The sequence below is a fragment of the Chiloscyllium plagiosum genome, chromosome 1 (assembly GCF_004010195.1).
Source record: "Chiloscyllium plagiosum isolate BGI_BamShark_2017 chromosome 1, ASM401019v2, whole genome shotgun sequence".
NCBI classification, from domain to species: domain Eukaryota; kingdom Metazoa; phylum Chordata; class Chondrichthyes; order Orectolobiformes; family Hemiscylliidae; genus Chiloscyllium; species Chiloscyllium plagiosum.
The window spans coordinates 66083441-66102924 of NC_057710.1; positions in this window are offsets into that span (position 1 = coordinate 66083441).

The window sequence follows — 19484 nt, forward strand, 5'->3', positions numbered from 1 at the left end:
GAGCACGAGGGGGCATAGCTTTAAATTGAGGGGTGATAGATATAGGACAGATGTCAGAGGTAGTTTCTTTACTCAGAGAGTAGTAAGGGTATGGAATGCTTTGCCTGCAACGGTAGTAGATTCGCCAAGTTTAAGTGCATTTAAGTCGTCATTGGATGTACGTGAAATAGTGTAGGTTAGATGGGCTTCAGATTGGTATGACAGGTCAGCGCAACATCAAGGGCAGAAGGGCCTGTACTGCGCTGTAATGTTCTATGTTCTATAAGTTTGTTTCTCAATTTCCCTCTGACTATTAGGGGGTCTATAATACAATCCCAATAAGGTGATTATCCCTCTCTTATTGCTCAGTTCCACCCAAATAACTTTCCTGGATGCATTTCCAGGAATATCCTCCCTAAGTACAGCTGTAATGCTATCTCTTATCAAAAAGTCACTCCCCTTCCTCTCTTGCCTCTCTTTCTATCCTTCCTGTAGCATTTGTATCCTGAAACATTAAGTTGCCAGTCCAGCCCATCCTTGAGCCATGTTTCTGTAATTGCTATGATATCCCAGTCCCATTTTCCTAACCATGCCCTGAGTTCATCTGCCTTCCCTGTTCAGCCCCTTGCATTGAAATAAATGCAGTTTAATTTATTAGTCCTGCCTTGTCCCTGCCTGTCCTGACTGTTTGACTCACAATGTAACTTCTGTTACATCTAGGCCCACACAAGTGTCACAGTTTGGAACCAGCAGTCATGGGAAGCTGCAGTCCCACTCTCCCAATGAAGATGCCTTTCACATTGATAAAGGAACACATACATCCCATACATCTTCAAGGTGACTGAGTATACTGTTGGAGATTAATACCTTCAATAAGGGGTGGTGGTAAATAAAAATAAATATTCAAATGTTAGTATGTACAAGGAGTACAGCAAAACAACACAGGGAGATGTGAAGTGAAGTATTAACTTGATTTTTCCTCTAAGAATAATGTCCAAGCATTTGAACAGGGGCAATGTCATAGTGACATAAGACCAGTAGTGGTAGGGTTCCAGAGATGTCTTCTCTTACTCTGTGTTGTATATAAAGATGCTCACTAAAGCCTGTTAATGCTCACTCACCTGAGTGTAGATCTGATTACTGGCATCCACAACACTTTTAAACAATGTTATTAAGTGTTGTGGAGCTTTCATTTTTAATAAAAACTACTACGTACTAGGAATAAAAAAAATCAACTGATTAGTAAACCATGGGCTATATATAAAACTTCTCGTGGTGAAATTATTTTTCAAGAAAAATGGCAGGGTGCCTGTTTTCTGTAATTAATGAGCTGCTGATGAAATCAAAAAATGTAAGCTTTTAAATGTGCAACTTGTGAAATTGAGATTTTGTCAACAGGTCATTAATTAAAGAGAAACAAACAGGCATTATGGAACCTCTTTTAACAAGTGGAATTTCCCTATCACCTTCACTGCTGAATGTAAAAGAGTGAATGACTCACGGCTTATGTTCTTTTGCTATTTGTAAATAACAGCTGTATACTCCACAGTGGTTTCTAAATTGTTCTATAATTATACCAAAATGGAACCCATCAAATGTCACTCAGAAAACAAAATAAAATTTAATTATCATTTTCAGTGTTTTTTAAAATCAGAATAGTAATGCCAAAACCTCATAAATCTAATGTCATAATCATACAAAAAAAAATGAATGCAATACATTTTGGCATTCCACCACAACAGTGCAAAAAAAATTGACAAAATGTGACAAGCATCAAGAACATTATAAAGATGGATGAACATTTGAGGCAAATAACAAGCTAATGCTAAGTACAAATGGGGGTATACACATTAATTGCTTTAGGGATTTGATTTCTATTATTGAGTTAAACAAGTCTCCAATTTTCCAAAAGCCACCTGACGCGTGCTTGTTATTTGTAATGCCATTGTAATAATAAATACTTTGCTGCTCAAAATCAGGCAGAAGAATTACAACTAACTAAAAATCTGCAGTAGAACTGGTTAGTGTCTTTGTCACCAATCAAATAAAACATGACAAGATCGGCACATCTGAGGATTTTCTGTTGGTTCCAGCACTGAGTGAAGTATTTAGTCTCCACAGAACCTGCTTGGCTCCAGTTTGCAAGGATGCTGGAGAGATCTTGGCTCCATTTTAATCCTTTTTTCCATTTAACAATGTTGAAATAGGTGGTCTCCTGTGGTAAGTCTATTTTGCAAAGGCGCAAGTGACTGACCAACATAACTAAGTAATTATCACTTCAGCACAAGAGGTGTTAGATGGGGAAAAGTAAGGAGTGCCGTTATTACAATAAAAGAGCTGCCAAAACTCTTGACAGAGTAGTGATAGTTAAAAGAGTAAATGAGCTGTTTTGGGTTTCTTGATGGGGTTAAAGAGTATGCCCCTCTTAAGTGCCTTTGAGTCATGAATTAGTGTAAAGGGAACAGAACACAAGAAAGTGGCAATTTGATAAATGCAGTGAAAATGTTTCTAATGGCCATGTGCCAATTGAATGTACAAATTTGCTGCAAGTTTATTTTCCACATAAACAAACAATAAATAATTACAAGAGCCACCTCTTCGTTTTATTGGTAATTCCAACCATCTTCATCCATACACTATGTTAAGCTTGAACTTGTCAAACTTTTGAAGTGTTGGACATAATTTAACAGGCTTAATATGTAGTCATTAGAAGGGGTCTCTGTAAATCAAAGTAACCAATAGGTACAAAGATTTGCAAACTGCCATTGAACATAGTAACTAACATTTGTTACAATTTATTTGTACGCCTTTTAATATTTATACTCATAAGCACAACAGCATGTTGTCATGACAGAGTTTTTAACAAAGTTATCTTGAAAACATTAATTGACTGAAGAACAATGAGGGAAAGATTGGTTATCAAAAATACTGAATAGACAGATCACTCACTGAGTAGTTCATTTTCGCAAGAAATAAATAATGAAACTGTGGATGAAAGAGAGTATTAATAACTAAAGCATAGTCTACATTACTGTTCAAATAACTGGTTGTGTTACTGCATTTTTCAAATTGTCAATAAAAAAGCATTGTCCTGGAATTTGTCCCACTTTGATAAAGACTTTTCAAGCAACTAGCTCAACTTGGAATTTTGATTCCCTTCTGTATCTTGTACTGAATGGACATGTTTACCATAATAAAATCTGCACTGTTATGGAAAATATTGTCAAGATGTAAAGATTGTCAATTCTTAACTTTCTTAAACATGGGAAACTATTTGATATGTTTTCACTGATTAAAACATCATTATTGTTACGCTTTGAATATTCATTGGTGAAGCACTTACAAAAGGTTACATGTTAAAAAAAACACAAAAACTGTTTGTAACTGGCTTAAATTGTTTGTAGGGCAAGAATAAACTGATATACCCAACATCTAAACAATGGTGTCATTTGAGACACCATTCGTACATTCCACAAATCCCATTGGTCTTAATTAGTGCAGCCAAGAGTGCAGGAGAAACTGTTAATTTGTATCAGTTGGTTAAAAAAGCACTGCTGTTGCAGTCACTCAATTCAACATTAAGAACGTTTGAAATAAGGAAGAACTTGCAAGCACACATTTCTTCCAAAATTGTGTCATTTTATTTACTGCGCCATCTTCCTCTTCAATTTTATTCAGTATTTTATTTTAGGCTTTCTTTTTGTGGAAAGTACTGTACTTTAAATTCAGCAGATATTTTAATTTGAACTATTTGGAAATGTAAAGTAATCTTAATCACAAAGTTTTGAAAAACTGAAGTCATTCTTTTTCTGCAGGTCATATCAATATGTTATTTTGCTGTTCCTATCTCTCCGTGTTGTGACCTGGGAATGTCAAACAGAGTAAGGCCAATCTGAATTTCAGAGTATCAACAAAATATTAATACAATCTAAATTACACACCTAATTGTTAAAACTCATTAAATAGTAGAAGAAAAATGATATAGTAAATATTAGAACATAATGGCAGCAGATTGCAGTAATTTTCATATATATATGTGCTTATTTTGTTTTAAAAATAACCTGAAAATGAATCAAGTAGAAGGTACAATGTCAGCAACACGGTCTTTGATTATTTTATTTTCCACTCATTTAATTTTACAGCAGCCTAATAATACACGGAATAAGACGTATACCATAATTTAACATGACTATCGAAGAATAACATTGAATTGTAGGTAGACATAAGTTGAGCAGTGAATTAATATTGAAGAGGAGAGAAAGTAATATGCTGAAACAGTGGGTCTGAAAAGTCGTGCCGAATTCTTTGAGTCAACAAAGGCAGGATGAACAGCTAAAATTACTAATTGGTTTACTGATCAGTTGTACTTTGTTCGATTGATTTGCAATTAATTCTGGTTAGTGGTGCATAAAAGAAGAAGGTTGGCGCCAAGCTTTGCTGCAACTGATATACAATACTCACAATGAGAATGACAGGCCTGAATATCAATAATCAGTTTTGGTTTGAGTCTTGAATTTATACAGATTCCCTCTTCTACATCAACAGGGACCCTGGGGAAAATCACGAGACACATTTTAAAAACATAAATTCTGGTTATGATTATTATTTAAATATGAATAGCATCTGAAGGAAAGCAAGTGAGCAAAAATGAAATATTTAAAAAATAGAGGAGTGAACAACTGTTTATAGCCTAATAATAATGCAGTGCATGATTTTGGTTTAATAGCTCCAGTGATAAGGCAAGTCAACCACTAACTCAAAGCTATTAGAGATTCCAGCTTTTCAGTGTAACTGTGATCCTGTTTCAAAACGTGAAAGAGTCTTGAACTGTGTCTTAGCAGCTGCATTAGAGATACTGTAGAAGTTGTGCATCATTCCCGTGAGAAAGGAGAGCAGGTTTAATGGCTCCAGCTTGAAGAGAGCTATCTGTCACAGATGTCAGTTTATCTGATTGAGACCCTTTAGCTGTGGCTTTACCTGCGCCATTCACTAGCCTGAGTTCTTGGGTGTCTGCAGTCAGCTAGGACAAAAAGAGACAGTCCCTTTCGCTGAGTTAGCATGCCATGGCTTTTGTTTCTCGTCAGTTAGACAGAAAGGTTAAATGCCCAATATCTATATTTTTGGACAACTGAAACCCTCAAGGATCCATTTTTCATTTTATTTGTGATTTATCTCAAGTCGAGGCAGTTGTCACTGCTTCAAGTGCAGTAGACCAACTGTTGTTGTGGTGCCAGAAATCTATAGATTTTTTTGTCTGATACAAATTTACAATTGTATTTGGTTTATTGCTCACAAGCACCAGTCATGATGACTATTTTGATTAGAATGAATACATTGAACTGAAGAAACCTAGACATTGTGCAATTTGTATCTGTTTTAACCCTTTGGGGTCTGAAATCATTTAGCCATTTGAAAAATGTACCTGCATTTTTCTGGTTCTTTCAGCACAAGCTGAAAACTAATGTCAGTGGTCCTTTCTATGAAATGAAAACAGAAAATACTGGAACTGCCCAGAGGCCTTGCAGAGTTAAATGTTCTTCAGTTCGGAAGAAGTCATACTCAACTTGAAATGGTAACTGAGGTTTTCTATCTCCACAGATGTTTCCAGATCTACTGAGTATTTCCATCACCCTGTTTTTATTTTCAGATTTCCAGCATCTGTAGTTTTTTACTTTAGCATCTTTTTTATTGAAGTCATTCAAAGAAAAAACTGGACAAGATGCTAAGAAAGAGGTTGATCCACTACCACTATCTAGTTTCTCACTAGCACCCGGGAGAACAGCAACTTGCATGTAAATGAGGGAATACTAGGTAATGATGAGATGTTATTGCTTACAAATAGGTCCCTCACAATTCACGCGTGAGATTCTGCCTTGCTATTAAAAATGTAAGCTGAAAATACAACTTTTTTTTCTTGAATTCAGAGATCGCATTTTCTCATATTTATAGTTTCCCAACTTACTTGACATTGCCTGTGTCATTCAGAGATTGGGAAAATTCTGCATTATATTACAGAATTAGCAACAACCTACTTTTAAAGATAATTGATGTTCTGTGAGGTTTGCTGGTTCTTTCATTAGATTTGGAGAATTCTATCACTGCATGGCCCTCAGTGTCTTGGATGTGCTCAAGCTCCTGCAGGTAGAAATCAAGATATTTATAATTCAAAAATAATTCATGTGTATCTACTATGTAGTTAAGGCTTATTCTATTCCCTTGTTTTAAAATAATACATTAAAATAATTCATCTTTTTTATGCAATCACAGGATGAGAATATCACTGGCTATGCCAGCATTTCTTGGCAATCCCTAATTGCCCAGAGGGCAGTTAAGAGTCAATTATATTGTTGTTATGTTATATTGTCTGGAGTCACACGTAGGCCAGACCAGGTAAGGATGGCAGTTTCCTTCCCTAAAGGACATCAGCAAACCAGATGGACTTTTCCAACAATCAACAATGGTTTCATGGTCATCATTAGAGTTCTAATTCCACATTTTTTATTGAAATAAATTTCCACCATCCACTGGAGCAGGATTTGAACACAGGTCCCTCAAACTTTACTTCGGTCTTTGGATTAATAGCCCAGCAATAATACCATTGGGCCATCAACACCCATTTAATAAAATATACTAGAAAAGAAAAAAAAAGAATAAATCGTTTAGATAATTAATTTAAGAAAACTCATTACAGATAAAAGGACAAGTTATGTAGTATTGAATGATATTGTCACATGCATTTGAGAGTGAATAATACAGTAAAATACAGTGAAAAGCTTCAACTGCTGCCTCAATCTGGCACTATTTTGAATAGTTTAACAATAAAATGAGTAAAAACATACAACTAAAAGAGAGTCTATCTTCATTCCACCATCTCCACCCTGAGTCCTGAGCCGGCTCACCAGTGACATGATACCTGTGCCACCACCCCTGCTCCATTGCCTGACCACCATCTGCACCAAACGAAAAATGTAGGAGTTGTCACTCTTAAGGTGTCATCTCTTTGCCACTGGGCCCACCTCATCAACACTGCTGCTGAGTCCCATACTGAACCTACACTCGCCCCACAACCAGGAGTGCCAGGTTCTGCTGCTACCTCCACCTTGGTCTGGGCCTACTGCAACCAGGAGTCACTGCTCTGGGCCAACCCCAACCAGGAGTCCCTACTGTGGGCTTACCGCAACCAGGAGTCCCTGCTGCCTCGATAATACCAGGAGTCGCTGTTCTAGGCATATCATGTTGCAACATCCAACTTGCCAGTAGCAGGAGTCCATGCTCTGGGCCCATAGCACCCAAGAGTCCCTGGCTGTACTGCCAGTCAATCTGCCGCCTTGCCATGAGTTCAACTCTCGCTACCCTCCTCCGAGATGTCACCTGACCAGCACCGTCATCTTGAAGAGTCCACTGCTTTCACTGTCTCCTTTGATTGCTGGAGGAGCTTTACTGCCGCATCCAGCCCTGCATGTCAGGAGGGCATCCTTGCTACCACCGCCTCTAATCACTAGGAATAGCCATAATCACCGCTGCAGGAAGCTGCTCTTACTCCCTGCACGGCCTGCTCTCATTGCTGCATCAATACTGCTAAACAACCCGCCAAAGGAAAGGAAAACAAAAGAAAAAAAATGAAAGAAAAAGATGAGTAAAAAGTAAAAAGGAAAGAAAGCAGATGGGAGTGGATCAGCCCTGGGCAAGAGTCTGCATGCAGCTCTGCTGCTCCACCGCCATCTTGGAACAGATCGTATGGATGTAGCATGTGGATGCCAGTGTTATGCAGGGCAAACACATCTGTTTGTAGCCAGTGTTTACAGCTCAAGCAACTCCAGTTTCTGAGCTGGAGGGAGAGCAACATCAGGGAGGGGGAAGGTCGCCTGAATATTTTACACAAGGAAACAGTTATACTGTTTAAACAACAGGGAGACAGCAAGCGACAAAGTTAACTCCAGAGGAGGAGAAAGTGAGGTCTGCAGATGCTGGAGATCAGAGCTGAAAATGTGTTGCTGGAAAAGCGCAGCAGGTCAGGCAGCATCCAGGGAACAGAATCGACGTTTCGGGCATAAGCCCTTCTTCAGGAATTTTAACTCCAGAGGAGGCAATGGTACTCATCACAGGGCTGTCTGTAAGAGAGCTTATTATAGCTGGCATTGTTGGAATATTTAGGACAACATATATTCCTCTATCATGTCCCTTTCGCAAATTCCTTCTCATCATCATGCTGCTATCTGGTATGACTTACAAATTACAGATAGCATGACCATGGATCTCTTGCTTTCCATACTACGCTGTTCCCTTACCCGAATTCTCCCATTTTGCTTTCAGTTACACAACTTAAGCCTCACCATGATCATCTGGGGATCATCAAACAGACTTACAGAGCCTCATAGCTGAGCAGCAATCTGTTATCCTGCAGATTGTAAGGGTTAATAAGGCACTGCCCTGAGGGATTGGCAATAATTCTGTGGAGCACAACCTGCTGTTCTTGCCAAAATGACAGCATGCATCTGCTTCCACTGGCACTCCACTAGTGTCCCTGCTGTAACCTCTCAGCCTAGCCTGCTATTGTCCGTATTAAGATGGTACAATTTGGAGTTGGATTCACATAACCCAGAATAGCCTGAAGTCATCCCCTAAGCCATATGAAGTATTTCTCAGTGACATTCAATGACCTTCCGTACATCATGCCGTAACCACCACATTAACACTGTGGAGAAGCACTGGTCCAGGCAATAACATTTACAGACCAGCACCGAGGGACTTCACAAGGGCTTTTTTTGTATGCTTTCATGGGAGTTTTTTAGGAATAAACACGTGGAAAGTTTTTTTTAGTGTGCGTTCTTTCAGGAATTTTGCCAAGAGGAAACTAAATAGTTCGCAACAGACTTAGGTAAAGATGAGCAGTTATGAAACAGCAGAGAACTGCGGATAACTTCTCAACGGAACAGCAGTCTGAGTATTTGCTCATAAACAATTCATCAAATGCAAAGAGAACTCAGATGTCTCCTTTCCCTCGTCTCTTCTTCATCCCCATTCTTTTGAGGATGTCAACAGTTGCCTGGTGGTCAGGGCTATGCCTTCATGGACGCTCCCAGGGATTCAAACTTCTTCCACTTGAGTAAGTTATATTTGCATTTTCTTGCTGCACAATCATCACAAAGTTAATTACACTCTCCATATCCCCTGTTATAAGCTACGTAACTACCAACTCCTGTCTTTCTTAATGTGAATGAGTAAGACCAGGCTTTTCACAGCCTCATATGTATGCGGGGTAAAAAGTCATATCTCCTCAATATCTGACTTAACATTATCTATAAGGTCATGAACCAACACGTTGTAAGCCCTTCCCTTGACCTGTGAGTCAGTTATATTAACAATGGCCTGGGATGGTAGTTTTAATCCTTCTATTATGCCCTCTTCCTGGAACTTAGAAGTTGTTAAAGCTAATTCAGTTCCCCAGCAGCAAATGGCAGTCATCTTCTGCTTTCTTTGGCCATTCAAGACACATAATGATTCACACTGGAGATTTGAAGTGAATTCAGGATTGAATTAACACTTCCAATATCTCCTAAGAGTCTCCACATATCACAATCATTCTGGGTAGCCTGGACCCAAGGGACTAAACCAGTTTGATAATCCTGCACCATGCACTGCAACATTTGTTTTGCTAAATTGATGGACATAAAACGATCACTACAGTCAACTTTTAATGTTGCGATGAGGTTGGTCAAACTGTGGGCCAACTTTAAAATAATCTTTGTAATTTCAGGTAATATCACTTTGTGTTTCCCAATTCTAATTTCCCAGTGCAGGGGTAATTTGGTGGCTGGACATTTAATGGGTTTCTGATACCCACATATTGACAAATTAAAACATTGCACATCTCTGCACCAGAGTTGATTGACAACATCTATACATCACTCACAATAACACTGTCCCTCAAATCCTCATTCCCAGGCCAATGGGAACAAATTACTCCATTCTGCCATAATGTTCACTTCATTGTTAGATTTTCAGAAATACTTCAGTAAGGTTTCATACAAGATGTTAGCACTGGGATTATGGACACAGTCGCAATATGGAGTGATATCTGTTTAATAGACAGAAAACAAAAAGGAGGAATAAATGGATCATCATTTTTAGGTTGGCAGGCTGTGATTAGGGGGGTGACACACAGATCACTGATAAGTATACAATATCCATCAGGTTCCCATTTTTTATTTTGCTAGTTACATCCTCAAATTAATTTCAACAACTTCTGAATATTTGTGGAGGGCCAAAAATGTATGGGAATAGTTGACTATCAATGAATGTGTTGTGACTTCTGCCAGGATCTTATGGCCTGGTTATACATCAGCAAAATGTTACTGTGTATGATTACAGTACATCTCCCTGTTAGTGTGTGGGGCCTGCTGAGCCAAATGTATATGGCTGATTGTACAAATGGGAATCTCACCAGCCAGCAATGCCATATGCTTGCTCCTTATGCTTCCATTGGGAAGTGAAAAGAGTATGAAATCCCCTCTCCTTCACACACACAGTCTTTGGCACCTCTCTGATGCAGTTATGGACAGCAAAAGTGAAATATTACGAACATTGCCTGCTCCATTCTGGGACAATCCACTCGTGTAGAACTTTAGGGCCTTGGTGATGTCAATGGCCACTGGTAGAAATGTTCCCACACTGCTGAGTGGTTGCAGGTCTGAAAGAGGTTGTCCAGACTCATCACCTCTTTGGTGAAGCCTGTCTACCTCAGGCACTGCTCCTGACTGTGCAGGAGGTAGAAAATGTGATTCTTAAAGATATAATGGGTAGGGCCTTCTACTAAGAGCCTTCCTCCACTTCACTCTGCACATGGCTTCATCTCCTTGCTGTCTGTGCTCCATCTCCACAATAGGCTGCAGCTGAAGATGCACCACAAATATAGTCTCAACTATTGAAGCAGACTATCTCTTAAAAGGTCTCCCAGTTTCCCTGATGTCCATGGAAATATCTAGCACAATTTCCTTGTAAATGCAAGAAGTTTGCAAATCTCCTGCAACTAACTGTCATCACAGCAGATCCAGTAACAAAAACAGAGGATGTTGGAGACACTCAGCAGGCCTGGTAGCATCTGTACAGAGAGAAACAGAGCTAATGTTTCAAGTCCTCTTCAGAGGGCAGAGAAGCAGGGTCATGAAGCTGATTGATGTCACAATCTGTTAAAAATCATACAACACCAGGTTATCATCCAACAGGTTTACTTGGAAGCACTAGCTTTGCTATAATCTGGTGGACAACTTTGTGTGACTTTTAGATTTCTCCACCCAGTCCGACACCGTCACCTCCAAATCATGTCCAATCTGTGTGTTTCTGCTGCAAGTGCTCTTACAGTGTGAACAATGTCAGAAATGATTGGAGGCACTTTGCTGACAATTTTTTAAGATCAGTCTTCTGTCACACTGGAACCAGTCATACTCTGGAGTCTGGTTATCTCACTATTACTGTTAGTCCAGTGCAGCAATGACACCAGCAACCATGCTACACTGTGAAAGTGGCCCTGATATGTCCTATCAAATGCAGAACAAATCTAGCCAGGTAAATAAAAGCAAAATAGTTCCGCTGTTTAAAATTCAACAGAACACGTTAGAGATATTCCACATCTATGGGAAAAAAAAGTTAACTTTTCAAGTTCAATATAACTCTTCCTTGGAACCAGGTAATTACTGACTTATCAGTTCCCTGTCAATTGTCAGCAAACTACCATTAATTTGCACCAACTCATTAATAACCTGTTTTCTCAAGTCACAAAAGAACACACTTCATGGTGCATTTTACATAAAAGAACGTTTCTCCCTGAACATTGAGGCAGTGCAAAGCTCGCTGTGGTATCTGAAATGCCATATCTGTGGGCTTCCTGCAATATTGGCTCAAAGTTTAATTGGGCAAATTGATGAGTTTTGCGTGAGTTAAAATCATGATCCATTGTCTCTAAATGCTTGATATGAGAATGGGAGCATTCTGCTGAAAACACTTCCTTCTTAAAACCCCAGCTGGAGGTTTAACTGCTGGCCATGTACCATAACCCACATTCATGACCCCTGCAATGAGAGCTCTGTATAAATATTTAAATCAGCTAACCTTGCAACATGGGATGAGGTCAGTTTGTAGCTCTATACCACCAGATGCACAATGGTGTTCGTGCTGCTTTATCTGAACCATCTCATCAAGTCCAAATTAAAATGTATTTTAACAAAATTTCATGGAAAATGTTGAACTGCAGTTTTATTTATCTACTTAAATCTACTTTAAAAAGTTAACATAGGAAATACCAAGAGATGTCATAACTGCAGAATGAACACAGCACACAGACATTTTAATTGTGTAACATTTCCAGTTAAATTGAAGTTTCGGCAATATATGATAAACTCTATATGTATATGTTCATCTAATTCATCCAGGACATTGAAAATTCTGTCTGGCTCACTGCTCACTATGCAATTTCTGTTATCTGCTGGCCATCCTTTTTACAGTCTTTCTATTATTGTATATTGTTTCCTAAAATTTATACTCCCTTTTCTCCCTTACTTACTTACTGTTCAATAAATGAGTAAAAGAAAATAAAAAAAGTCCAAATTCTTGGATTATAACAATTTAAAAGATAATCCCTTCCTATCTCACAAATTATGAATGTTGTGGATTTCTAACTTAAAAGTTGAAAAGGACACAAACTAGAGGATATTAATGTGCTCTTAACAAAATTGCAAGTAAATAGACATATTATTACCATATTAATTCAGCCCAAAATGGTCACTTATAAAATCTAAAGTAAACATCTTTTTTTTATCATGGTACATTTCAAAAATAATATTTATTTTTTAATCCATACCATTAATTTCCTGAGATTTTCTTCTAAATCCTGATCCAATTTTGTCCAGGAAATACTACTGTAGCAAAATCATTTCAAAACCTGACAATTTCAGTTCTTGGATTTTATTGAGGGTTGAAATAAAATCAATAAGAAGCCTCAGCATTTTTGGTGAAGTGTTGTCAGGTGGTCCTGTCACATTTCTTAGTAAAATGTATGAAGATCATAAAGCCTCGATTACAAAGTAACTGACATTCATCCCATCGCTGAAAGTAAGAATCATATTGGAGGATTGCAAAATCAATTGTACAGCAATGCAACAGATTTACTGTTTAGTGTTGGAGTGACCTTTCCAGTGACCCTAATCCGCAATGTCAAATGTTCTTTCCAGTCTTTAACTTCACCTTTCTAATAAATCCCTGACACTAATAAAAGACAACTACCTTCGCTATTGACATAGTTATTGATTAATTTATTCTAAATTGCTAACTGCAGGGGCATCTAATTTAAAAAGACTCCCCAAGTAGACACTCAGAAATTCTCTTAATAAATCGTCTGACAACACAGTAAGAAACTGTAACTGTTCAGAATAGTGAGGTACAATAAAGTGAAAATGAGAATAACTGCAAGATCGAAGCATTATAAAGTAGAGAAGGAATTTTTATCCACTTCATTATCCACTTCATTTTATCCACTTCATTATAAGTCATCATTTGACTGGGAATTTTGGCCAGTCTCTTGCAAGAAATCCCCATTGCCAGTATCAAGGTCAGCCACAGAAATCACAAGCCCCACTGTACCTCCTTGCCTGGGCCCCCAAGGCTCCAACCCATGCACTGTGGACCCACCCTAGAGCCAAGCATACACCTCCCCTGGGAATCAGGCACCATAATTGGGCCTTGATGTAACCACCCCCACCAGTCCCCTCCATCCTAAGCCCTGGCCAATATACTGCCAGAGTGTGATGGCTAGGGACAGGTGTTATAAAAGCTAGATAATGTTGATTTCCTCTGCACCCTTTTCTACCCTAGAGGGAACCAAAATATTTGCTTCAATCATGAAGAAACAATGACCAGTAAATGAAGCAAGCAATGCTACAAATCTGTTTGATTTCTTTTTCATTTTACAAGTGAGAATTCCTTTCATTGTCGGAACTATTAACCTATTAGCAACAATCTTCCAAATGACTCAGCAGGATTACATGTTCAGATGAGGAGGGGATGTGTCATGATACATTGTCCTTTATGAGTCATGCTCATGGAACAAGAGGCCTTGACATTTAAATTATTTTTGGTACACAAATAGTTCTTTAGCAGTACAGAACTTGAGTAAGAAAAGACACATTTGTCAAAGCTTTGCATCTTGTACACTTCAGGACAATTTGTAAGAATAGTATCGTAAAAAACATCTTTATATTGTGCTGATTGGTTGTCAAGTTAACTCTGATTGGTAGAGACACTTCTTCTAGCTCCACTGCCTGCAATGAAGATATAGCTGTTCTAGTTGTGTGTAAGTGTCTGCGCTGTGACAGAATACCTGATTGTCATGCTTACTGTATATCCTCAAGGTGATCAATGCTCTACACAGGTCCCATGTTGATTGATTTTTGTTCATCAGATTGGACATTTGGACTCTGGACTTTTAATGTTCAACTCCAGTAATGATTTGGAGTTTTATTATAGAGAAATGTAGCTTTCTGTCAGTTTATCTTGATTTTATCAATCACATATATTACTACCTCTGACTTCAGTAGCTTGATTAGCTTGGTATTTCTTGCCAGTAATGCACTGGCTGATGTGGTTTTTCATCACATTGCTCATGTTTGTCCAGTGGTGTACTTCTCCTACCTTCCTCGGATTATGTCTATTCCTTCATGACTGGAATGGATGTGATTTGACACCTCTTTTCTAACCTTCTTCAGGATCATATCTCTATTTTCGTTTGTATGAGATACCATCTTGGGTAAGTACATGATCACTCTAATGTCATATACCATCTTAAAATAATAGGTGTGTTCTCAATGCTTTCAGACTATCCTTCCATTACTAATTTCAGCAGCACCTGCATCTTGTTACACAAGTTCATTTGATTTGTCTTTCAAATTCACTATCTCTTCGAGGTTGATAACTTCAGATAGTCATGAGAGTTCAGAAGATCAGAATCATTGTGAAGCAGACTGGGAGAATCCACAGTGTGTAGAGGTTAGCAGTGGTGGAAGAAAAAGATTAATAGCAGAGAGTGCCTTCATTTTTACCTGAATAATATATTTCAGGAAAACAAATTGGTGATTGGTGGATATTTCTTCTGTGTCTCTTTTGATTGGTCAATGATTTAAACCAGGAGAAGTTATCACAGTTGAACAGTACAGTTAGGAAATTCATTTTTATAATATTTAATATACAAATTAATTAATAGAATAGAATGGCAGGTGATGTGTTGCAGCTGTAGTGTGTGGAGCTTCTGGACACTGGTGTGATCCACAGAGGCCACATCTACAGCAAGTGTTGGGTGCTTGAGGAAATTTGGCTCAAACATGATGAGCTGGAGACCAAATTCCAGATACCATGACACATTAGGGAGGGGAGGGAGGGAGAGTTACATGGACACTGTTTCAAGAAATAGTCAAACTCCTTAGATTATCTACATTAATATTGGTCAAAGGCCAAAGACAGAAGCATGTGACTGTGAGTGAGTGTGATATGGAATTTGGAGGAGCCTCAGCCAGTGCCCTTCACCAGCAGGTATGAGGTTCTTACTCTTGGGTGTGGACAAGTGCAGGAAGGAAGAGTGAACTGACCACTGCACCAATGTCCAGAGCACAATTCAAGTAAAGAGAGAAAAGAGAAATGTAGTAGTACAGGAGAGCATAGTTGGAGGAATAGCTACTGTTCTCTACCAGAAATGGAGAGTCGTATAGACTGTGCTGCTTACCTGATGCCAAGGTTCAGGACATCTACTCTGGGCTGAAATGTAATATGGAATAGGTGGGAAAGGATCCAGTTGTTGCAGTCCGCATTGGCACCATTGGTAAGATTGGAAAAGAAGTTCTGCTGAGTGATTACAAGTTTGAATTAAAAAGCAGAACTACAAAGGTAGTAATCATCAGATTACTGCCTGAACCACTTGCAAATTGGTGTAGGGCAAAGACAATTAGAAAAGTAAATGAACAGCTCAAAAGTTGGTGTGGCAGAAATGGGTCCTATTTCATGGAACACTGACACTCATACTGGGGAAAGAGGGAGATGTTCAGTTTGGAAGAGTTTCATTTGGACTATACTAGGATCAGTCTCTTGGCAAGTCAAATAGCTCAGGCTAAGGATAGGGTTTAAATTAGTGGAATTGGGGTGGGGGGTTCAATTGTAGGAAAGTTTTTTAAAAATCAACAAGAAATAAGAATAGTGATAGAATGTGGTAAGTGGTGAGGGATAATCCATAGAGTGACATCAAGGGGTCAAAAATAAGCAGAAGCATTCAGCATAAATTAGAACCAGACTAAATAATAACAGTAAAAAAAAAGCAAATTTAATAATTTTACCTGTGTTAGTAATAAGATTACTAAGTTGATTACACAAAGAGAAATAAATGAGAATGATTTGTTAGCTATTACAGAGATGCGGTTGCAGGGTGACAAGCTCCGGGAACTCAGTATTCAAGGATATTTGATATTTCACAAGAATAGCCAAAAGGAAAAACTAGGTGGTTGGCCTTCATGACAAAAGGAGGTATCAAAACGGTGCAGTGTAGTGATACGGGTGCAAAACATTGTTGGATGGAAATAAAGATTAACATGGGAAGTAGTCATGGGTGGGAGTCATCTATCGGGCCCAGAAAAGTCACCTTACTGTAGGGCAAATTATGGAATGAGAAATAATGGAAATTATAAATGCCCTGGGTGATTTTAATCTACATATTGACTGTATAAATCAAATTGGCAAGAGTAACATTGTGACAAATTCTGAAGGAAGGCCATTGACCTGAAACATTGAGTGGAATTTTCTCTTCTGAAATGAAATGTTACTGTGGGCTAAAAACAGGACAGAGAATTCTTCTTGGGGGTTGATCAGGTTTCCTAATCTGATTACTTTCATCAAACTTTATTACATATTCAGGTCTGGGTAAAATACCATCCTTTACTGGCAGATGGGCAAGATGTTTTGTCTTCTGTTGGGAGCTTCAATGCTCTAACTTCCAGGTGCTATTTTTAAAAGGAGTCTTAACAGCACTTAAGTGTCTGCCGCTCAAAACTATTGGAGGACTTTGCATGCTGGCCCACAATCAAACATGGAGATGACAGAGGAAGGGCAGAATGCAACATCCAAGCTTGGTGACCACATCCTTAGGTTGCTCTTGCAGGGTGTGCATGAGTGCAGGGCCATCCTGTTCCCACAGGCAGCAACAAGATGCCATCTCACCTGATGAAGACAGAGGGTGGAGGTGGCTGAGATAGTCCACAAGCAATCAGAAGGTGTGTCTGATGATGAAAGATCTATTGTGGCCTGCCAGAGAATTGCTACTGTCTACTAATTATTTCCTCTATAATTGTATCCCACTACTGTAAGCTTGCCATTGTGCAAGACTAGCAAACACATCTTTGCAAAATAGACATCTCTATCACAAGTCTCATGTTTAATCAGTGTCTGTCACTTCATTGCATTTCGCACGTTGGAGTAAGACTAACACAGTGGATCCTGTGTCTCACACATCGTCAGAGGTTCACATTTCAATGATACGAGTTACATCCTTCAAAAATTCCAGTAGACATAGCAAGCATGATATTCCTTTTTGTAAATCTATGCTGACTCTGTCTAATACTGTCACTGTTTTCCAGATTTGGCAAGGTAATAGAGAACTCAAATGATTTCCACCAGCATAGCTAAAAAAAACTTCAGTTCTGAGGAAGGGTCACTGGACCTGAAATGTTAACTTTGATTTCTCTTCAGAGATGCTGCCAGACCTATTGAGCTGTGACAACAACTTCTGTTTTTGTTTCTGATTTACAGCATCCACAGTTCTTTTGTTTTTTACTAGAATAAGTTATTGCTTGTGTTGAGTGAATATGGAATGAACGCTATCCATCTTTGTTATAGAAGAATGTTAAAAGGATGGTCCACATGTAAACCCACAAGATGGCATCCTTTGTCTATAATGTGACAGGAGTAATTAATCACCTCAGGGTAAAGACACCTCAAAATACGATTGATTTTGAAAGAATGAAAGGAAGAAAAGTGGACTTAAAACTACTATTTTTATCTTAAAAAATGCAATGGATGTAAAAGCAAGCAAACTGAAGTGCCTAGGGACATTACACTAGGAGTTGATCAGTAGAAACTATGTTTAAAGAAATATCTCTGAAACATAGACTATGTTCCTTCAGTAAAGAAAAGATCAAAATGGAGCACCTACAATCCATGGTTAACTAAAGAGGTGAGGAAAACATCAAACTGAAGAACAAAACACATAATGGCACAAAGGTGAATTGCAGGTCAGATGACTGGTTGGAATACAAAGAACAATTGAGTGACTAAAATATCAAATCAATACAAATAAATTAGAGCATATGGGAAGTTAGCTAAAAATGTAAAAACCAATAGCAAGAGTTTCTATATGTCTTGAAGAAGAGGAAAATAGAAGTGAATGTTGAGCCTCAAGAGGGTGAGAATGGGAAATTAGTAATGGATGATACAGAAATGGCAGACGTAATATCTTCTATAATAGTTTTGTACGAAATATTTTGTTTCTGTCTTCGCTATAGAAAATATAGCAACATCCCAGTTGTAGCTGTAAATCAGAAAATTGAAGAATAAGAGGAACGTAATGAAATTGCCATCACTAAAAACGTGGTTCTGATAAAATCAATGGAATTGCAGGTTATAAATCACAATGCATTTTATCTTAGGGTCTTAGATGTGTTGACGAATGAGATATTTGGTGGTAACCTTCTAAAATTTATTTCTGGATTCTGGAAAGGTTCAATTTGACTAGAAAGTAGCAAATGCAACTCCTTTATTCAATGAGTGAGTGTGGCAGAAAACAAAAAAAATTATAGACCAGTTGACTTAAAGTCTGTCATGGGGAAGATAATAGAATTGATAGTTGGACACTTGGAAAACTCAAGATAATTGGGAATAATTTGCATGGTTTTGTGACAGTGAAATCATACTTAACCAATTTGTTGGAATTCTCTGAAGGAGTAATATGAGGTATAAATAAAGGAGAGCAGGTTAATGTACTGTACTTGATTTCCCAAGAAGTACTTGACAAGGGTCCACTTTATTGCAACAAGTAGGAGCTCATGTATAGGGAGTAATATATTAACATGGATGGATGATTGGCTGGCTGGCAGAAAACAGACAACGGAATCAGAAGAAAAATATTTCAGAAACCCAGCTAGATGATGCCAACATGTCATAACCAAACTCAGATTCCCGATTTCCTTACATTTACACACTTGGAATCCTGAATTGTTTTCTTAAAAATGTGTTGCTGGAAAAGCGCAGCAGCTCAGGCAGCATCACTGGAAAAGCTCAGCAGGTCAGGCAGCATCACTGGAAAACATTTTTAAGCTCTGATCTCCAGCATCTGCAGTCCTCACTTTCTCCAAATTGTTTACTCCTCAGGTGAGGACAGATGACTGCTTACCCATCTTTATTCACTCACCCTTCAGTTAGTT